This window comes from Pholcus phalangioides, unplaced genomic scaffold (assembly GCF_987345545.1).
Source record: "Pholcus phalangioides strain wild (caught in Gottingen) unplaced genomic scaffold, Ppha-v1.0 ptg000008l_1, whole genome shotgun sequence".
Taxonomy (NCBI): Eukaryota; Metazoa; Arthropoda; class Arachnida; order Araneae; family Pholcidae; genus Pholcus; species Pholcus phalangioides.
The window spans coordinates 27,087,916-27,112,179 of NW_028301601.1; the positions used below are offsets into that span (position 1 = coordinate 27,087,916).

The 24,264-nt window shown below is 34.0% G+C and overlaps 1 protein-coding gene across 1 annotated transcript in view; it reads left to right on the forward strand.

Moving 5' to 3' along the window:
- Positions 1–2,797: 2,797 nt before the first annotated feature.
- The window catches only part of LOC149084130 (very long chain fatty acid elongase AAEL008004-like), a 54,333-nt gene continuing 32,866 nt past the window's right edge, over positions 2,798–24,264 (forward strand). The window contains exon 1 of the mRNA XM_089234472.1: positions 2,798–3,035. The gene's annotated coding sequence lies outside the window, so the exon portion shown is untranslated. The remainder of the gene's footprint in view (positions 3,036–24,264) is intronic.

Here is a 24,264-nt window from a genome sequence, read left to right on the forward strand (position 1 = left end):
GGTGCAAAGGTTAAAGCAAAGGTTAATTGCATTTTTAATTGGGTTGTTATATTTTTGAAATATATGACATCCATATTTTTATGGGCATCTTTTTCTCAGCCACCTCGTTGGGCCTGTTGTGGCGTTGTATTTGTATTTGTATTTGTATAGAGGTAAAGTTAGGTTAGAGGTAAAGAGTTCAGTATTTTGTTTATTGAACTTTTTTCATTAGAATCTCTACAAATTTTATCACCGTGGGGGGAAAAAATTATTGGATGGGACGGGGATTCAAATTAACCTGAGTTAAAAAATATCTCTTTAAAAGCTATGGGGGTCATTCAAGTATTACGTCAGCATGGATGGGGGGGGGGGTTCCTATTTGCTGACTTTTGATGACAAGAGGGGGAGGGGGGATTTGGATTATGCTTACGTCATCAATCACCCTTTTATGAAAATATGAAATATTCTTAATGTCATCTTACTCGGTGCGCCAAAAACGAGAAAAATCTTTCGCTAGTTTGTGTGCACCTGAATAAACATTCTCCCCTAATGATAAATCCCTTACAGAGCCACTTCAGCTATCTCTAAATGTTTCACGGATCCTTCAAGTGCTCAGGAAATGTGTCCGGGCCGCTTAAGTGCTGCGGAACTGCGCAACGCATCACTCAAGTAATCCGTAATTATTTCACGGATCACTTAAGTCAGCGGTTCGGTTTTCAACCTTTTTTGACTCGCGGAGCCCTTTCTGGTATATAATTTCTATGGTGGAGCTCCGTGTGTGTGTAGGTAAATTTTTTATGTATTCTTCAAATTTACTGATTTATTTTTATTGTTTAAAAATATTTATAACCTTTTTTTTTTTCAAAAAAATTTACCGTTTTTATTTTATTTTCCGGCCGCGGAGCCCCTAGAGGGTGTACACGGAACCCCAATGGTTCCGCGGAGCACCGGTTGAGAACCGCTGACTTAAGTAAGTAATCAGGGAATGTTCCGCGGATAACTTGAGTGATGTAGAACCGCACTGTGTGTGTGTGGGGGGCCGCTTAAGTGATCGAAAATTGTGCCACATGTCACTCAAGGGATCTCTAAATGTGCCTCGGATCATTTAAGTGTTCGAGTACTGTGTCGCGGGTTATTTAAGTGATCTTTAAATGTGCCACGGGCCTACTTCAGTGATCTGAAAATGTGCCGCTTAGTTCATGTTTACAAAATTGGGTTGGAGGGGGCAAGCTACATCAGAAAATATTCAGGGCCACATTTGGTTCACGGTGGGTTTGAAGGGTGGGTCGCAATGAATTTCTTAAAGAGAAATTTTGAGTTTTTACCCTTGAAATAGCATTGAAATTAACAGAAATCGATTATAATAACATATAAAGGTATTTTCTTCCGAAATTTTAATTTTTTTTGAAAACGTTTTTTACATTAAAATTTTTTTTTCGCCTGGGGGAGGGGGATGAACGAGCCTCCTATGCCCCCATCCCACGTACGTTTCTCATCCTACCAGTATGCGTTAGGAGGTGGGGGCAGTGCTGACGAAATTTTGCTGATAAGGGGGGGGGGGTCAGAGTTTTGCTTACTTTTGCCGACAAAGGGGAAAGGGCAGAAATGGCTAAACATTCGCTGACATAATACTTGAATGGCTTCTATATAAGGTGCGGCTTGATTACGGTATCATTTTGAATTATTTCTGAACATATATTATTAGTCATGAATGCTTGTTGTGTAAAAAAAAAGTACTCCGAAACAGAGTGCCTTAAACTGTCTACCTTTAGCGAATTCTTGAAACCTTCGGGAATATTATGAGTGTTTAAGGATTCTATGAAGTTTAAAAGTTCATTAAAACTGTAAATTTTCGTGGTCATCTTCAATAAGAGTTTCTTTGGCCCCAATGCTGTCGAAGTTACTGTTAGTACAATTTCGAAACACTGCTCTAGAATGTTTCAAACGACACAAAACCATTCAAATCCCATTTTAAATATTTATGGTCTTTTAATAGGTACCAAAATTGTCATTTCCCTAACGACCGGAGCCAATAACCAGATGATTTATTCTTATTTAATGGTCAAAGTCCTTGTTCGAAATAAACTGAAATCGTCCCAGAACCTTAATAGCAAATGACATGCACAAAATAGTGTAACCACCAACCACTTATGACCACTAATATAACGAAAATACAACCACTTATGACCACCACCATCATTGTCCATACTCTACTGCATATCCAGGGATTCGGCGACCTATAAACGACGAAAGTCCCTTGTTAAAATGAAATTTACAGACAGTTTGATGTCTAGCTCATTTGGTTAAAGACCTCGTCAATGTCTTCTCTGAATAATCTGTTACACACGAACGCTGATACACATCCTAGAAAAAGTTTCGCGAAAGCGGTCCGAGGACCTGTTTGCGTCCTTTCTTCTCCTCGTACTCTCCAGTATCCAATTGGGTCATACTGACCTTAACATTGAAAAAAAAATGGAATAAAATAAAAATTAATAGCTATTATTCTTCTAATGAGGTAAGGACACGTGCTTTCGTACATACATACGCATACGGGGATAACGGACTGAAAGTTTTTTGGAGTACGCACGTGACGAGAATTCGCCAATGCGGCTTTTTTCAATATCGCCAATAACCGTATAAACCCGTTTTAGACTCTAACCGGTTCTTTTTCTCTACTTTATTTCTTACTCTTATATATTTTTATACGTATTTTTATATTGTTTTTTTCTTCTTTTCCTTAATTCTTGTATATGAACTCTTAGCCCGAGTCCTTTTTTTCTTAACCGCCAATGAACGTGAAAAATTGTCTAGAAAAGAAACAGCCAGAGCTAGAAGATAGAAGAGAAGAAGCCCAGCAACGCGGAACTCACAGTTATTTCGTTCGCCGTGCGCGTGTTTGACGGGGGTTTCGGAATCCACGTAGAGCATGATCGTACGCTTGGCCGGGTACCAATACTATTACAACTATTACTCTGCTTCATCATTAGATTCGGATAAATAACGAGGAGAAATCATTCCACACAAGATATAGAATCCCCATCTATATCCGGAAGAAAGTGAGTCGAAAAAAATTCTAAATTTTATTTGAAGTTTTAAATATTTAATTATTATTTTTTTTATTAAATTCTACATTAAATTTAATTTTTAATAATTTATTTAACCCTTTAACTGGCAAGCATAGAGATTTTAGGAGAGAAAAACTTTCAGGGGTTATACCAAGCAAATAAGCTAACCTGAATGGCATTTTATGACAAAAAAATTAGTGTCAATATTTAAAAAAATCTGGGACGTTGCATTTTAGGCAATATAGTGTATGTATGTGATTTACATAGATTTGAATAGTATGAAAATGTCATTTATTGTTTGCCAGCTTACTTTTCTATCATTGTTGAAGAATGCACGGAAATATGTCTCCCTCCCGCACATGGTGTTTACCTCCAAAATGCAAGGCTCAAAAATCGTTCTAGCTTCGCTTGTCAAGGAATAGGAGGCATGTGTAATTTGAGTCACTCTACTGGTAATTACAGAAACTTCACGGAGTTGCTAAGAAGCATCAATGCCGAAATGAGCTAAAAATATAAAATGCTTTTACTTGAAAAATATAAGGAACTCATGATGTTATTTTGAGTGCAACATTGCCAAATAAAGGGTTAAATACAACTGCCTGTCTTCGGGGAATGTTTTCTGTTAAAAAGGTCATTTTTTGGATAAAACGTGGGTCGTTTTGGTTTAGATATGGTGGAAGATTAGGAATATAAATGCTATTTCATATTTATTTCTAAAAAGAAAATTATATTGTGCCGATTATATATGTAAAATTAGTATATATTTCAATACTTCTGCTAATACAAATACAAGGGTCCCAACAGGCAAAATGCCCAACGAGGTGGCTGAAAAAAACCCCCATAAATATATGGAAGTTCAATACATTCTTTCCAGACTGGCGCATTCATTTTTTGGAATTTTCAAAATGTTTTGCATGTTTGATATTGAAAAAATGCATTAAAAACATAAATGTCAACAAATTTCAATTTTTTAAATTTTTTTCATATTTTTTAAATAAATTTTTTGTAAAAATATAATTCATTTCGTTCAAATGTTTTAAACCACGATGATGCAGGATATATTCATCTTTACACACAATTTTTTCAGAATTTTATTGCTAAATTTTATGCAATAATATCACACTTATCCCGGAGGCAATTTCTCCTGAAAGACATCTTAAAAACTCCCTAAAGGTTTAACTTCAAGTGCTGCCCTCTGGTGAAAGCTCCAAAATTCCAAATCGATTTTCCAAATCAAAACTTACATATGCCTTTAAATCTGGCCCTAACTTCTTGAGGTTAGAAAAATAACAGTGAGAGAGAGAGAGAGAGAGAGAAGAAGTAAAAATTCCTACAATGGTACAACGGTTCAATCATTGCACTTCACTTATGGTTAGAAAATTTGCTGGCATATGGCAGCACTACATACAACAAGCATTACACAGTAACAAACGTCAACATTCATTCGCAACACATTTGGGTTCGCAACACTCATTCCAACATGCAGCAATTCGTTAGAAATTCCGCAGAGGAATGTTGAGGAGGTACATGTATGGTTTAATAGTAGTGAGAAAAGCTACCGAAACATTTGTGGCACCAAGGTCTGAAAATGATATCTAAATTACATCAAAAATACAGCAATCCAATAAGAGCAATAATAATTTTGATAAAATATAATACACTACCCATAAAAAAATAATGGTTTGTCTTGTCTGAGTATGGATAGCTTCTCGATTTGCCCAATATGTTTATCGTATTTCTTTTTATACGCCGATTAAGTTAGAATTCACGATCCCCGGGAGTAAGCAGTTCCATTTATTCAGAACTCTATTATGGAAAATTTCCCCCATTATAGAAAAATTCCCAACTCTATTATAGAAAATTTTTTCTCCGAAACAAATTTCTTTGAAAAGTTTTTTAGATTTGATTACAAATCTGAAAAATTTCAACTTTTTTTTCGTTAAAAATACTCGATATTCTCAGATCAAAATCATGTAAATTAAATTTATTTTTTAAACATATTGCTTAGTTTTAAGTTCATTGCACAGCAAAATGTGTTTAACATTTAGTGGAGCAGTTTCATAGAAATACATATTTGAAAAAATTCTTGTGAATAAAGTTTTCCCTTAAAGTAAAAATAAAAATAAAAACATAGATCTTCCGGAAGATTTCATTATTTAACTAAGATAATTAAAACTCATTTCAAAAGCTTGACAATAACTTCATTTCTAATTATGGTAGAAACAAAAATGGAATAATTTTGGATTATAGAATAACTGCACTTGGAAATGAACCAAAAAACAAATATGTATATATATATGTAGTTTATATTTTCAAAAATGACTTAAAATACCTGAGAGAACGAAGATGTAGAATATAATAATAAGTAATTACTGAAGTTATTGTTTTCTTGATTGAATTCGTACATCGTTAATATTCAATGTAGGAAATCATTAACATTCTAAGAATTGCACTTTTTCCTGTGAAAATGTACGCGATTATAATTAATTATTTTAGGTCGAAGCCACTCAAAATGCTCCACATTATCATGAATCAGTAATATTTTTTGAGTTACAACAATCCTTGTTTACAAAAAAAAATTCCATCCAGAAAACGAAACTATCCAAAACATGCAGTGAAACGGATATATAGGGGAATTTCTGTATTCAATTTATATTGATATTCTATTATCTTCTCTTTTCACACGCCTTTCTATCATGAATAATCTGAAACATTATAATATTAAAATATCACCTAGAGAATGCATGAATCCAAAGAAGCTAAAATTTTATCGCCTTATTAACTATTTTGTTTCATTATTTTAAACAATTTGTACACGGGAACAGAAAATCTAAATAGTCGGCAAATGCAAATACGCTGAAAGCCCTCCTTAGAATGACAAGTTTTTTAAACAAAAATTAAGGAGATAGAAATGAGACCAGTAATGGAATGCTAATATTTCTAATTTGATAAATTCAATGAGATATAATGATTAAAAAGTAATATTTTTTCACCATATCACGTAACTGAACATTACTCTCATTTCGTATTTATGATTCATTTTGTATTTCAGTTATGAATGATAATTTCACAATATTCCAAGATATATTACTGTAAATATTCCAAATTAAATAATTAATATAATATTCCAATATTAATGATTTTTTATTTCGGTGTAAAATCGGACTTGCGTGAGAGGAAATTTAATTCTTTGTATTTTATAGAATATATAACATATAGAGATGTGTTTTATGTATTTGTACGTAATTAGTATATATCGTCCTCTTTATGCAGAAACATGAATGTACAAACTCTTGAAAAGAAGAAAAAAAAATTGGAAATGACGTTTGAATGTTTACTCTACCCATGAGCTATGAATGTTATTTTTCTGAAATGTTTTGCAACATGTGTTTCAATAAGGGATACACATTCGTGTTTCTGGCAAAAACTTAGTTAACAAAACAAATGATCGAACCAGCTGATAAACCCGAAAAATGAAATTTTTGCACATTCATGTCTCTGGCTTAAAGGGGACGATATGTTGTCAAAATACATTGTTGAGATAACTCATAGTATTGGCATGAAAATGAATGTGAATAATTCCAGATTTTTAACAGAAAATGTAAAACATTATGAATTATAATTTTGGGAATATTTCGTGGAACATTTCTGATATTTATCTGATATAATATTTCGGTTTTTTAACACAAAAATTCCCTAAAATATTTAAAATCAAATTGGACATATTGTCAATGGAAGTGTTCGTGGCATCGAAAATAGGAAGTCTCAATTACATATCATACGTGACTACATTGAGCAAAAACATATATACAGGGAGATTCAGAAAAGATGGGGAAAATGTTAAGAGGTGATAGTACACACCAATATCCACCAATATAAACATTTGTCATCAGAGAATGCATGGTCTAACGTTAAACGGAAACACTCTAAAGCGTTTCGAATGCAAATGTTCCAACAGCTGTAACGTACGGTATAACGGCGCACTTTAGTAATACTGAGTCCGCTCTCTTTATTCACTGCGACGCAGATTTGGAGTTTCTTCTTCTTACCCAGGTTACATTTGCATGCACGGCGTTCTTTTTCTCCAGATAAATTGCAACAGGAATGCCGTTTTAACGTTTGCGGAGCGGCCGTTTCGAAACGTGCTTCATGTTAGACCATGCATTCTTTGGTGGCAAATGTTTGTATTGGTGTGTACTATCACCTCTTAACATTTTTCCCATCTTTTCTGAATCACCCTGTACATAAAAATCACGTGTAGCTATCAAGACATCTTGTATGTGTTGAATAAAAGAAACTTTATTCACTCAAGTTTGCCGACATGAATGTAGAGAGAAAACAGGTGTTTCTTTTCCTCTCTGTGAGAAATTAAAATAATCACTACACCATGCATGGTTGGTGATGTGAGAATTTTTTTTTCCTTCTGAATAATCACAAGTCCGGGACATGTTTAGACCTTTTTGAGACTTTTATTTTTTAAGACATTTTCAAAGTTTTCATCTAATATACAATACATAATTGCCACCCTCAAAGATACAATTCTAGAGCGAAACGCATCTGGATGGTCGCTCATCGGAACGTACACTTACATATTCATGAAATGCCAGGGGCTATGCTTTGTTTTTTTCCGTTATGCCGCTTGGAAATAGAATTTAAAATGAGATTGACCATTAGATGTATTTTACTCTGTTCTGGTTTTTATGTAGCTTTTTTTTTCGAATTTTCTTCGCGAAACGACAAGTGCAACCACGCGCATGCGTACAATATCAGTCTTGATTGCAGCCTAATGATTTTTTTTTAAATATGATTTTTTTTGAGCGGTGGCCAAAAGAATGCTCGGTTTCATCCTCGAAAAGATCTCTTCGCGTTCTCCTAAAGTGATCCTCCCACTTTTCCAGAGCTTAGTTCGTCCTGGATTGGAGTATGCTCAGTCAGGTTTTGGAGACCATACTTACAGAGGGATATTGACTTGGTCGAGGGATTGAAGAGAAGAGCCACGCGTGCTCTTGATGGCACACAGGGCTTAAGCTAGGAAGAGAGACTTGATTTTTTGAAAATGTTTGTATTAGAAGAGCGGAGATGGGGGGGGGGGGGATATGATTAGAGTGTTTAAAATTTTCAATGTGATGTATGAAACGGACCATGAGTTATTAATACATCGTCAATCAACTGCTTCGACAAGAGGACACTAGTATAGATTTGTACGAGAACCCGTGTTCAAATACAAATACAAATACAACACCACAACAGGCAAAATGCCCAACGAAATAGCTGAGAAAAAGATGCCCATAACAAATATGGATGTCATATATTTGAAAAATAAAGCAACCCAAATGTAATTATATATAAAATATATATATATATATAACCCTACTGTCGCCACAGTGATGGGTGGGCGGCTGAAGTTGGTTTTTTTTTGTGGTTCCCAACTTCGAGGCACAAATGTGAGCCGATCTCCCCGATAAAAGGTATCGCTGCAGAGAGCAGCAGGCCCGCAACGGTATACTATTCAATCTTTACAGTTCATGCATAGTTAGAAAAATTGATGGCAGATAACAGCTATAAGCTACACATTACAAACATTACACAGGAACAAACTTCACGGAAGGTTCACTACACGCACACACACACATTCCAACATTTACCAATTCGTTAGAAGTTCTGCAGAGGAATATGGATGAGGTGCATGCCTGGTTTAGTACTATCGATTGGTAAGGGAAAATTCTGGGTTGTGGTGTCGCAAGGAGTTTTTCTCTAAATAGGGTTGTTAATAAATGGAATAGCTTACCCCCGGAGGTAGTAAATTGTAACATAATTGACACGTTTAAAAAGAAATACGATAAACATATTGGGATAAATCGAGAAGCTTTCCATACTTAGATGAGACAACCATAATTTTATACAGGCGGTATACTTATATTTTATCGCAATTATTGTTTTTTTGTTGCTCTTATTGGGTTGCTGTATTTTTTATTATAGTTTAGATATATATATTCGACATACATATTTTCAACGGGTATCTTTTTCCAGATACCTCATTGGGAATTTTGCCTGCTGTCGACTTCGTATTTGTATTTGAGTTTTAAAATATTTTGAAATTTAATTTTAAATAAGATCGAGTCAATGAAGTATCAACCTTTTGCTTCATTTCATGAACTAAAGTTTTCTTTATATATGTTTTGAATTTATTTTTGTTCAATTACATATTGATGACGTATTTTTTCATGCGCGCTAGCTGTTTTTAATGCATTTTCTTTATAAATTTACAAGTAATTAAATATCAAAGATATGTAAAACTTTATTCTCGAATAGAGTAGCACATATAATCAAAAGTATGTGTAAAATATTTGAAGTAAATCAATGGTTAAATAGTATTTTTAATGGTATTTCTATCAGAGCAAAGTTTTTCATCATGTTAAAAGGTATGAGACTAATTAAATTATGTCTTATCTTATAACACTCCAAAATAAAAACTGAAGAGTTACGATTCATGTTCTAAATCGTTATCTTCGTGTAAAAAAATTAAAGTAGGTATTAGGAAAACAGTTTTTTTATGAAATTTATGGGGAAAATAAACAAACTTGAACAAAAGTATCAGGGAATAATATTTAGTAGGAATAAACGCTGAGCTTTTCGGGGAAAAATACTAGATATTGGAGGTACAAAATGATATTTCATTGTTTACTTCATTATGAGATTTCCCGTTAGTTTACGTGTGATATCAAGTAATTGCATACAAATCCTACATTGATGATGAAACTCCGGAAATGTATCAACTCCTGGAATTAATTAACGTGAATGATAAGAGGGCATGGACCTTTGGGAAACAGATGCGCTTGGACTAAAAATATGAATCAAACTTGCGAATGAATGAGGAAACATTTTATGAAAGAGAGTGATTAGTAAAAATTAAGGAAGCTGTTAGCACTTGTTGATATTTTTTTTCAAAGGCAAACGTAATTCCGTCCCGCTTTTGGTTGTAAAACGAACTTACTCAAAGAACTGTCATAAAACTTCTCGAAATTCAACCTGATGGGTAAGTCAACAACTTTAGATATCTTTATAAAAACTTATCATTCAAAATCGGTGCATACGTGAGGACGTCTTGCGCAAGATTTTTTATTGAGCTCAGCTGCGATGTGCGCCCTATTGTGTGGAAATGAACATTTGTTTTTCACTTTAATTAATAGAGATGAATATTCAAGATAAGTTTTGGTTGAATGAGGTGCTGTTGTACAGCCTTGAATTGTAATTTGAGTGTTTTCGAGAGATTTTCTAGAATCGTTTTTGGTCTTGATAATGTTAATAAAAATTGTATTTCTATTGAAATTAGTTTTAAGCGGTGTTTCTCAACCCGGGGACATATGGCGCCTTTCCTGGGATATTCTTAGAGTTTCACGGGTGAAAATAAAATGTAGAAGGGGATCCATAACAAGTGCGTAAACCCGGGACCACATATGGGGGGGGGGGGTCGGAAGTGTTTAGAACTTGTGGGTGCTCGTGTTTTGATCTTTACGTAGGAAACTGGTTTATAAATATATTCATTGGGTGCTCAGACAAACGTCAGAAATTACCGTGGGTGCTCAGACAAACGTCAGAAATTACCGTGGGTGCTCGAGAAACCACAGCACCATTAGATCCGATGCCATAGATATATAAAGAAATAAAACTTTTAAATGAAATGCGGTGGAAAAAAAAAAGAGTGACTATTTCAAAATCCAGAAAAACTGCATATAAAACCAGGATCATTTCAACACATGGACCCATCTAGGCATGGCATGGAGACACTTCATGTTCGTAGAGGGCCTACACGATGGATTCTGTTACTATTATTTTCAAGAGCAAAAGTATCGGAAATAGCGTAAGCTTTCATTTCCAACAAAAGGAAGTCCCAGAATATCAATCTGTTGGGGAGTCCATGATTTCGAGACGACCCTATTCAGGCATAAAACACCTCTCTAAAAGTTAAGCTCATTGAACTCTATCCCGGGGGGTCCAGATCTAATTTATAAAATTTTCACTCACTATATATTTGTTTAAAAAAAAGTACATTCAATAAGTGAAGAAAGACTCGAGATCTTGGATGGAAAAGGAAGCCCTGGGTAAGACCGAGGGGCCACGGGAAGGGAAAAGTTTGAGAAACATTGGTTTTCACAGCACTATGCTCATTTCAATGGTAGCACAATTTTTACACTCTATTGAGATATAATTGAGCAATTATTTCAGTTCATGAATAGTACCGTAAAATTCCCAGGTCAGTTGAAAATACGCATTCATGTTAATCATGATATGAAATGATAACTTTCAAGTTCACGAATCTATGAATAGTTTCGAGAAGAAAAAAAAATTCTGCGGCCAATATTTCTTATAATGAATTTTTTCAAATTAACTTTTACCCCTCATGAAATTCTAAGGAATGACTCATTTCCGTGAACTCCAAAAATATCTTTTCCACGATTTCGACATTTTTCGAAGCTGTGATTGCCCATAAAATGACCTTATCTCCCTAAAGCATTCCCTTTATCGGACATTGCTAGAAAGAAGTCGATATCAGGCTTTAGCTTAGTTTTTCCGAGTACATAGTGAATTCTCGTCACGAGTACATGATTCATGGCCCTATCGTGAAGTTATTGTCCAAAAGCATCTTAAAAACTGGATAAAAAATGTCCCTAATCTTTGTTTTTCCTCGTTTTAAAATGACAATCATGATGTTGACCTAACCGGTGGTATGAGTCTACATACACCTGTTAGAAACGAAAAGAGGAAGTTTACGGTTATTGAAAATAGAAACCACCTCACGTGGTTGACCGAGGAAGATCACAAAATTAACTCTGATACGTCAGTTAGGCTCGTGAATGAACACGTGTTTATGTTTTAATGACCATTATATAACTAACCATTGTTTTGCTCGCTGATATATAATCGATCTTTGAGAATTAGAAGAACAATTAAACTTCTAAAGGCGTTTTCTATATCCAGGACAGCAATATTCAGTTATGAAAATGGGATTTATTAAAAACAATTAAAGCAGCGATCCGTTTATTAAAATAGAAAGAAGAAATGTTTGAATTATATATTAGGTGGGGATTTTTGAGAAAAATCTCAAAATAGCGATACTTTTCAAAAATTTTCAGGGAAATAATTATTAAATGCAAAAAATTCTCCGCAATATTTTTCAAGAAAATCATTTACATTATTTTTCCAAAAATATTGCAATACTTTTGCAGAAATAGCAATACTTTTGCAGAAATGTTGAAAAACAACAACACTTGAAAAAAACACAATTATTCCATAAATAAAAATATTACGCAAAATTTTTAAAATAACAATATTTTACAAAAATTCAAAAATAACAATGTTCTACTAAAACTTTCAAATAATTAAACGTGTTTTTTAGCTTTTTTTTAAGTTTAAAAACAAAAATATTTCGAAAGAATTTTTATATGAAACTATCTTACCACAGTGTTTTTTAGACAGAAATATTTTGAAAAAAATTTTAAATGGAATTGTTCCACAAAAATTTTGAAATGAAAACGTCTCACCAAATTTTTCAAACAACAATACTGTATTTCTAGAAATATTTGGAGAGCAAAATATATTTAAACACCGATAATGCTGTTTTTGGGAAAAAAACTTCTCGACACATCTTTCAGAAATCAATAAATTACATATTTTTTTAATTAATTTTTTAATAATTAATTTATTCTTATATCAATTACATACATTTTTGAAACATTTCAAAATTGACAATGAATTTCATGGTTATTAAAAAAAGAATATTAATAAAAATCAAACATCTATTTTTAAACCACTTAATTTTTTATTAAAAAAATCATATTCAAAAGAAAATCGTATGATAAAATTGGTGAAGTCTGTGACGTGAATGAAATCAATATCTGAAGTTTTTATAACCAGTACGATATCATTTTGCATGTTGAACAGGCTAAAAGTAGAAAATTTTCCAAGAACGGAGAAATATATCTTCTATAATTTCCATAGTTTATTTAAAAAGAAGATTAGTAAATATAAGACACTGACTTTGAAACTTCTAAATTCTTTATTTAAAAAATTTGGTATCAAAAGAGAAAATCGTGTAATAAAATTGAAGTCAATCATTTTCAACGAAATCAATCACAGAAGTTTCTATAATCAATGCAATATTATTCTGAATGTTATATAAACAGACTGAAAATAGAAAATTTTCTACGAACGAAGCGATACATATCTTCTATATAGTTATTTTATCTTATTCAAAGAAGAGAAATCATTGACTGATTCCCCGTTGATGTTTTATCCAATAATGATAGCATTTATCTCGCAAATCATTGCAAACAATGATGATGATGAAATCGCGCTGGTAACGGAACAGATTACGCTGTTTTCACGACTCGATGTAGCGATTCGAATCACATCAACGGCACGGTAGTTCCTGAATATTCTCGTAAAAATGGATCATTTGACTTGAATATTTCCAACATCACAATAATAATGATTGTGAGTATTATGAAGTTACGCTCGAAAAAAAAATAATAGATTTTCTTCAGGAATTGCATTATTTCATTTTTTTTTAACCCTCTATTTGGCAATGTTGCTTCCGAAAGCACATGGTTTTCCTATATTTTTCAAGTAAATGCATTTAATATTTTGACCTCGTTTCGGCATTGATGCTTCTAAGCAACTTTTAAACATTCGATATTTCCTTTGAGCTGTTCATGAAGTTTCTATAATTACCAGCAGAATGACTCAAAGGAACAGGTTGCCTATTTCCTGACAAACTGGGTAACAACGATTTTTGACCCTTGCGTTTTGGAGGGAAATAACGTGTGAAAGAGAAATATTGCTGTGCATTCTTCAACAATAATAGAAAAGTTGACAAACACTAAATAGCATTTTTAAACTGTTCGGGTCTATGTAAATCATATTAATACAATGCCCCGAATTGCAACATCCCATATTCTTTTTGTCATGTAATGGCATTCAGGGTATCTAATTTGCTTAATATAACCTCTCAAACTTCCAATGCTTGCCAGTTAAAGGGTTAAGTCAGTGGTTCTCAAACTTTTATCATCCACGGCTTTTTTGCCCAACTTCTGTTTCATCTGCGGCTTCACGAAATAGTTTAGTAGGTATTTTAATTTATAAATTTTCCACACATATCGATATCTTCAGATCACCACGATGTCCCTGACAAAGGTTGGAGATGCCACCAAGGAGCCGCGACGCACACTTGGAGAAACACTGGGTTAAGCTAAAATGTTTCTTCTCTTTTCGTGTAATTACGATTCCGTATGCATTCAATATAATCTGCTTCCATTTTTTCCTTGCGACGTTAATTGGCAAATTTATTTTTTGTTGTTCTGTTTGTTAGTTACGACAAGTAAAATAATTTTGAAGATGAATATATTGCCTATACTTAGCAACTTTTTACCCGTATGCAATTGTTGAAATGAAAAAAAAAAATCTCTTATCGCGATTACAATACAATACTGTGAATACGATTTTCGATTTCAACTTCTTACACATAAGGATCATTACTGCAGCCTTGATTTATTAAAAATGCAATTTACAGTAGTTCATAAGTAACAGATATATTTGTCTAAATTTTACTTTTTTTAAAAAAAAAATCAATTTATCAATTAAGTCTTCTTGTGTATCAAGAGATTAAGTTCATAATTGTAATGATGTGCGAAATTCAAGTATAGGGAGACTTAGTATAGATTAAAAATTAAAATAAAGAAGATTATGATTATTTTGCAAAAAAAACTATATTTTATAAAACTGAATAATTTTGAAAAAGAAATTTAAAAAAAAAACCCAAAAAAATTATAGCAGTGGGAAATAAAAAATGTTTTAAAGATGAAAATTAACTAGAATTGGAAAGGTAATGAGAGACGGAAATTAGAAAATGATTGAAAGAAAAAGAAGCGCAAAAGAGCATGTGGAAATATAAATGTAATATTGAAATGAAAGAGAAAACATATATAATTGAGAATTAAAATGCAATTAAAAAGTTGAAAAATGTGAAATTGAATGTAAAAATTAAAAATTATAAAAAGTGTAATAAAATTTAAAAAAAACCCGTAGAAATCAAAAATAAAAATAAATGTGAACATAAAAAAAAACACAATATTGCACCTGAGAAATCTTTCACTCACTTATATTTAGTCCATTCCTTTCACAATTTATAAATGAAAAGTGAACTTTATTGACCAAATAAACAAGGAATAAATATACATAGTACAATACATTGATTTATTTATAAGTAGGTGCCAAATGTTTTTTGAATGGAGGAAATTTAACTGGTCCCATCAATCACAACCGCGAATTATGAAAAAAGAAAGAGAACAAAAAAAATAGAGCACTGTTCTAGAAGTGATCACTTTACAAATGCCATGACAGAAAATGTTTTGTTTTCTTGTGCTTTTCTTATTCAATACTTGAATGAGTAAGTGTCCGAGGAAAAGAAAAGTTCTGTTGGCCGTGAAAGGCGTTTCTCTAAAAACTAGTTAACTTAGTAGTCTCTTAGTTCTCATCATCAGGTATAAAAAAGAAAAAGAAACGCCGGCTTGTTGCCGACCGAGAGAAAGAAGTAGGTCAATGTAGGTCAGTATCCTTGACACTGGGTAGAATATAGGATGGAGGACTTCCGAGAGAAGTAAGTACGCCACCGAGTCAGGAAATAGCGCCACCACCTCGTCATCCCTCTTCTAAAAGTAGCACTAGCCAAAACGAGAAAAGGGGTTGCCAAAACAAGGAAGACGAAAAAAAAGAATCGAACCCTACGCGTTCCTTGTGTGTGTAGTCCCGCTTTCTTTTTTATCTCTTGAGGAATGGACGTGTGTAGGTCATCCTTGTAGATTCCAGTCGAGAGGGTAAATTTAAGGGTGCATCATATACGCTCCAGGAGGTTTTGAGAGACACGGTGAAATGTATTTCTCATCGACTCATTTTTTTAATTAGTTCAGTTCATTAAACGATGAGAATAATTTATGATTCACTGTTAATTAAATTTGTACATAAAAATTTACACATGTGTTCCTCGCTCCATGTGTATACGTGCAATATTCGCTCAAATATATTAATTCGAAAAATCGTTGTAAATGATGGAAAGATTAGTATAAAAGCATGGAATGAGCTTGTCCGTTTTAGTGTAGGCAGTTCTTTCTCTCATTTTCAGTGATTTCTAAATAAAATTTCCAAGTGAAAACGTGTATTTCATTTTTGTTTTTTTGGGGGTAGGGGGCCAGGAGCAGGCGGGTCAGGTGACCTGGGCGCTGGATAAGAGAGGGCGCGCAAATTTTCTCCCTTTAACCTCTCCTTCAACATTACTGAAGGGGACACCAAAATGCGAGCTTGCCCCTGTTGACCAAGGATTTAGTTGCGGAGCTGCTCAGCAGAGACAGGGCATCAACTTTCTAATTGTGTTGCTTAGCACAGGCTAATCAAATAAAAATACAATGATTTATATTTTCTCCACTATATACATTCCCTTGATATATGAATGACAGATTTGAGGTACTACATGCTATTTGGGATACTTTTTTCCAGTTGGGATACTTATTTCTAGTTTCAATACACGAATTATTTGTTACGAATTATACGTTATTCCAGGATAAAGATACTTTTTCCTATGTATCCTGTATATTGCCTGAAATAAGTTGTAATTTTTCGCTAGACTCGGAAACGTTATTGATGAAAGTTATTGATTTCAATTATAATCTGATGCGTTTTTTAATGAAACCGTCATGATTCAGCTGATGGACTTCATTTTCCAGAAACATTTTCGAAACAATGCTTGAGGATTTCGAATATCTACTCATAAATATTGAAATTCCAGCGGCGATGAGGTAGTTTTCTTCAATGAAATTGTCAATATGTAGTTGAAAATTTAAGCATTTCATCATAATATTTCTAATCTCATCCTCAAATCAAATAAATGTTGTAATTTAAATTATTTCTAATTTGCAAGCTCATTCTTAGGATTAAGACCAGAGTCCGGGCCAAATATTACAGGTAACAATTTTTAACACAAACTTTTCACAATCGCGTAATAGAGAAATCGTATAAAGCTGCGGGGACGGGGGTCAGTGTAGGCAGTTCTTTCCTTCGTTTTCAGTGATTTTTGAATCAAATTTCTAAGTGAATATTTCACTTTAAAATGATGCATTTACAATTAATGACAGTTATGGTGCTTTCTTTGGATGTTGTAAGTGTGGAAGTTTTTGAAATAACATCAGAATGGTTTAGTAGCGGTAAATTATTTTCTAAAAGAGAGTTCAGTGTATATGCTCCCATAAGTTCCATCATTCAGCATTGCTTCATTTAATTTCGTGACATAATTACGGTCGATATTCGAGATAATTACATCCTACATTAGATCGGAAAGTTGAAAGAAGGGGGCTCTGTAGCACTAATATACAGGGTACGTATCAAACAGAGGGTATGGCAATTTAATGGCGAACCATTGATCCTAGAGGCATACTTCCAATTAGAAAAAGTTTTCAAATAACGTGTAGAACTCAGATATGTTACTCATGTTGCAAGGAGTTGTATAAATATTAAAATGAAAAAAATTAACTTTTTATACAGTTCCCGTGTGCCCCAAAACCCAATTAGAAAGTTGTTGGCCTGAATCTTGTTGCAAAAAAAAACATGTTTCTAAGTGCAATATTCACTGAGACATTCGAATTCAAAACGGAGGAAATTTTTGAAAAAACAGCTTTAAATGCGGGTAAGAAAAAAAATTTCAGAGGACTAGTGTAGAATCGTAAGCCAATGCATTAAATTAGCTGCACCAAAAGCATGGGCCTTGTATACGGTTCAGTTCAGTGTTCACATTTTTCTCATCATAGACCACTAAAATCAATTGGAGATTTTCGCGAAACGTCATAAATGGGGGAAATAATTTTCGAAACTGTAAAAAAAAAATATTGAATCGAAATTTCTTAACCTTCTGAATTATAATATATGTATTTAATATTTTTATACTTTGCTATTATAAATACTTTAAGAGAAACCGCTTCAGGCTGGGACCACTGCTGTTTGTTACCTATTGAATGAAATCAAACCTATCTGTTATAGTTTTCAAAATAAAGTCATGGCTGGATGTAAAGAATGAAAATAAAGATGTGGTATAAAAAATTAGTTTTATTTAAAAAAATTTTATACTGCTTACCGGTGTAAATTTTTTGATCCAAAATACTGGTTACTATGCTTTTTTGGTAACAACGAAACGTAATCTAGCAGCAAAGTCAAAAACATATAAACCGGTATTTCGATGCACAAAATTTGCATCGGTATGTAGCATAAAAACAAAAACATTTACGGTAACAAAACATATTTTGTTCCTTTTCATGCTTTGTGGATGGTGTTTTGAAACTATTAACTAACTTTACTTAAGAAATTATAGCGGTTTTTTTAGTTTTTATTCATAGGTGACAGCTGACGCCCAAAATTTTCGCAATGGATATTTTTCTGTAGAAAGAGAAATGCGTCATAAATATTTTCTACAAGTTTGTTAGAATCAATAGCAGAATTTTTATCCCTTTCGGACACTTTCCATACTGTATAATAGTGCCATAAAAACAATGTTTTTGGAAAATGAATTTTTTTACGTTTTTATGCAAATCAAGAAGTATTTTATCTTCTTCCTAGAATACCATTAGGATATATTATTTCGCTGGAAGTGTGGTTTTTCGTTTTTTCGAACAGTCCAGTTACAGTATATGATTTCATTTTGAGTCCGCTTGTGGTATATGAGATTTTATAATCGCTAAAATATTAAGACTGCGAAATATGTTGAAATACGTTGACTACACATTTGCGTCATGGTTGTCGAAGAAAGCTTTTCTGTGAAATTCCACGCGTGGGAAATTTCACAGAAACGTAGTAAAACCTTTGCAATAAAATGGTTGCAGTAACATGAATGCAGCAAAATGAGTGCAGGGAAGAGAATGCAGCAAAATAAGTACGACAAAATGAATGCAGTAAAATGAATGCAGTAAAATGAGTGCAGGAAAGAGAATGCAGCAATGAAGTAAAATGAATGCAACAAAATGAATTTAGCAAAATGGATGCAGTGAAATGAATGCAGCAAAATGGGTTTAGGAAAAATAATGCAGTAAAGTGAGTGCAGAGAGAAATGAATGCAGCAAACTATAAATGCAGGAAAATGAATACAGCAAAAATACATGCCCGGTCGAAATTTCCACATACACCGGGCATGTTGGGCAGCAACACATTTGTTCATTCCTGTTACTAAATCTAAATTCTTTCGAGGCTGTCGAACGAGTTCCTCATTTTTTCTACCTTTAAGTATAACTTGGTAGAAATCGAAACACGAAATGCTTTAAAATTATAGAGTGCTAAACTTCTCAGTACTTAACTTCACGCTCTCTAGTGTGGTGAACTCAAAATTGAATGTAATAGCACTGTATTGAAGTTCAGCCGAATAATGACAACACGACAAGCCTCCTCCCCCAACCCTCTTTCGTCTAGTAACTTTGACGGATGAACGGAGTACATAACAATGATAATAAATAATGACACGGAGATAGAATCGTAATTAGTCATATGAGTGAATGATGGGACGAGAAATCATTGAAAATTGCTTTGCATTTGAATGCGAATGGGGGAAAATAGACTTGAAACGAACTTTCATGACCAGTTCAATTCAAACCGATTTGCAAAAATTAGGTACGGAAAATTTTGATGAGTTCAAAAGAATGAAATGAATCGAATGTGTCAAGATGTTAGAAATGATGACGATGATGACGCGGCGGAGAAAAGTAATTTCCAAATATTCTGAGGCCGTAGCTGAGTTGTGACCCGATTTCTATTTTTTTTTATACCTGTATTTTCTCATGCATGTGAAGGTGAAGGTCAAAACATGAAATCATTTCCTCAACGCTGAGTAAAACAGCAGGTCTGTGAATAGGTCCACGATGAGAAAAGTTCCTATTAACGGCTGTTTTGGCGAATTGACTTGGAATATGTAACTGAAATATGAATATCAGTTACGAATTTTACGGTAAATATGAAAAATCGGTTATTATGCATAATCACCAATCGCCTCGTTTTGCTTGATAGAATCATTTTTACCGGTGATCACGCTTAGTACTGAAGTGTCGTCGGTAAATTTCAAAAATGCTTAAAACAATATAATGATAGTTTGATCAAATGATGCGTAATATCGGAATACAATCGTGAAATTCGTTGAATAAAAGTTCATTATATCGGGGTAAGATAGTAAAATTCGTTAAATAGGAGATCGTTATATCTCGGGCCGATGTAGAATTCACTGAGGAGTTTGTTATATGTCTGATTACATCCGCACAAAACACTTGTGAAAATTCTTTGAATCAAAGAATTTGTCAAAGGAATGTTCGTTATATCAGGGAGCAATCGTAAAATTTGTTATTTAGGAGTTCGTTATATTGAGGTCTGATTTCAGAATTCATCAAATAGGAGCTATTCTGGGCATACACAGAACAATTCGTTAAATAAGAGTTCCTTATACCCGGTGCAGATATTGGCTCACAAGTATGGTAGCACCTAGATAACAAATGTTATCACGGCAATGAGATCGGTTTTACCATGAAAATATGAATTCAGTATAATTCATCATACTTACCAACGACACTTGCACTTTATGCATAATTACCGGTAAAAGATGATTATGTGAGCAAAACTTCTCTTACGAATAAATGTGTGAGTTTGGTTTTTCCTTTCATATACCGTATAATCCTGTGTATAATCCGCAGTGCGTATAATCCCCATTTGCAAATTGCATTAACCAAAAATTTGAAGACGCATGCGACCAGATCTTCGGAAGGCCAAGTCGAGTTTTCCATCATGATAATGCGCTACATCACTGGTCGCTCCTGGTGTCTGATTACCTGTGAGAACATCACATTTCAATACTTCTAAGACCAGCTTATTCCCTTGATCTTGCCCCACGTGGCTTTTTCCCTTTTTCTACGGATAAATAATTTCTTAAAATTTTAAGCGGCTCAGCAGAAATCACTGTACTTCCTAAAAAATGGCATGATTTTTCTAATAAAGTAGGTTATCTCCTAATTTTCAGCAGGTGCAAACTATATAGGGGTATAGAGACATGAGATCCATTGAGAAATCAACTTTACAAAATATCTGAGCTTGTCAATGCTTAAATGAGAAGCTTTATGATAAGCAGATATAACCTGTTCATTTGGTATTTCCTTCGAATTAACTACCCTGCGCAATCATGCATTTTTGCGTTGTTCATAAACATTGACGAGATATCTAACCCTCTTAAGGAGACGAGATATCTCGTCAATGCAGCTTGAATAGTTTATGGGAAACGCTTCTCAAGTTCCGAAGAAGTTCGGCGGCGAAGGCACTGGGGGAATGTGAAAAAAGTTTGAAATCAGCATTTACATCTCTGTATGAACAATGGGAAAATGTATGATTGCGCTGGGCAGTTACTTCGAAGGAACCACCAAATGAAGAACAGGTTATATTCATTCTTCCGGAATAAAATAAGTCTCTTAATTTTTTGAGCGTAGCAGTAATTTGCTTTCATAAAAAATTGAGTGAATTACAATTTTATATCACAAATATGTCATTTATGCAATGATAGTAAATGAAAATGGGAACTCTTACAATCTACTCGCAACCATGAATGGTCATGAACCCTCCCCCAGGGATCCATGAACCCCAGGTTGGGAAACATAGCTCAGTCCTATTCCGGTCATCAGGAGTACATGGGAATGCGTGAATTTCATTTTGCGTTCGAGTAATGGAGGCTTTCAAGTACGTATGGAGGTTATTCAGTAACAATACCACCACCATCAAAGCCATCACGCAACAAAACGCGTCCAACTGCAGTAACCATAAATCCAGCAAAACGGCGTAGCAGCCATTCGCTTCAGTTCCAAAAGCAATACATCACCGAAGTGTGTGTTCAGTGAGTGCAAATAACGTCGTATTACATACGACAAATGACTCTTGGAGTCCATGAAATTTCTTAGTTTCATGACGGAGAAACTTTCATCGCGAAGACTTGAAGCCACGCATCGCTGGATGGGAAACAGTCTCTATTTTGTTTTCGTAGTACAGTTTCGTGATCAAATTAATTTATATTTCCACAATCTAGTATATTTGACTATAATATTCATTTTTTGTTTATCTCATAAAGAAATCGTAACGTAATAAACATCGCGTGTTCGAACTGGTTTCGTTTTTTTTTTTTTGTGTCTGCGTGCGTACTCACGTAACTTGTTCACTACAGCGATTGCAACAACAGGGTGGGATACCACACATTGCATGTAATAGCTGCACATCGTTGGCGAGATGAAAATTGAGCTTTCGAGAACTTTGAAATTTGGTTGAATGAAGGATAATCAAATCGTTCTGGTCGCATTTTCGTGAAATTACCGTTGGTGTTCGTGAAGATCGCTGAGAGCTTTTGAATTGGTCTCTTACGAGTGTTTTGAATACGATAAATGAGTTCATTATCTAGAGTATGATGTTAGTGAGTACTAGCAAAAAATTGGGGGGGGGGATGCAGAGAGACATTGGGGGGGGGGTTATCACGAGGGGTGGGGTCGGCGGCTGGTCTCTCTCAAGAGGGACAAGGTTAAGTTTATCCAGAATGGCCCAGGTCCTTGAAAATTATTAATCAACTAATCAATTATAATATTTTGTACGAATAATTTTTTTTTTCATGGTGGTACTGACACCATACTAATAGCATCTTCAGAGGTCAAAGATACTAACGATGCCAATTAAGAAGAGATGTCAACAACAGCTAAGAATTGGTGGGGCTTGATGATAACGATATCTCTCGATATAACCCTCTCTGCAACGCTGTTTCTTCTTGGTCCACAGAGCATCGTTATACCGAGGTTTCACTGTATAGTGGTTCAGAAACAAGAGTCATTTACCAATGAGTACAATGCACATGAACAATTCCTTTAACTGCTTTCACAATGTGTCTGAAAATATGAAAAAAAACATTTCGAGAAAAATTTTCAAGCAATTCGATATTAATATGATTTATAACATCTCAATTTCTAGTTACGTATGTTTAAAAATGTATTAAATTTGAGTGCTTATGCATTAGCTCTCATTTAATATAGGTTAATGGCGTATAAAGGTATTTTACTTTATAATAGTGCTGTATAATATTTTACTGTCTAGTGATTGAAGCATTAATCATAAGTTCGATGCGCAGAATCAGGCCTTTACAGTATCCTCAATGCGTAATTCAAATCTAAATACTAATCGTATGTAGGTAAGACTATTGCCAATGCAATTAAATGCGTATAGATAAGTCAGCGTTCAATGCGTGGAAAATTAGTCTTTTTTGCGTTTAGTGAGTGAAAAATAAGTCTTTTGTGTTCCATGCGTATCAATAGATTCCTCGTGTGTTTAATGAGGATAAATGGGTTCCTTGCGTTCAATGCGGATAAATGGGTTCCTTGCGTTCAATGCGGATAAATGGGTTCCTTGCGTTCAATGCGGATAAATGGGTTCCTTGCGTTCAATGCGGATAAATGGGTTCCTTGCGTTCAATGCATATAAATGAGTTCTTGCATTAAATGCGTGCAAAGAAATCTTTCACATTCGATGAGTGGAAAAAAGTTCTTCACATTCGATGAGTGGAAAAAAGTTCTTCACATTCGATGAGTGGAAAAAAGTTCTTCACATTCGATAAGTACAAAGAACTCCTTTGAGATAGACTTAGATTAGTCTTAATACGCCTTTTGCGTTCATTGCGTAAAAATCAGTTTTTTGCGTCTAAATGGGTCCTTGGCGTTCAATGCGTCTCAATAAATTCTTTGTATCCGATGCGTAAAAAAAAAAATAAGTTCTTCGCGTTCAAGTCAAAATAAATCATTTGCGTTCAGTTCATTAAATTTAGCCGTTCACGTTCTTTGCCCGTAATCAAATCATTTGCATTTTTTGTGTCCAAATACCAATTTCCTGAGCTCCGTAAACACACGTTCTACTTTGGGTCTGGGGGGGGGGGGGCTTTATGCCTATTTTTGTCCCAAAATGAAAAAAAATAATAAAATGTACTCCGATTATATATACTGTACAAAACCATTTCCGGAACTACGGTTGTTTCTGCTAGGTAACTACAGAAACTAGTTTCGAAAATGGTTTCCTACGGTAATTAGAGTACATTTTGTAATTTTATCGTTTTTTGACAAAGAAGGTCCCCAGGGGTCAAAGT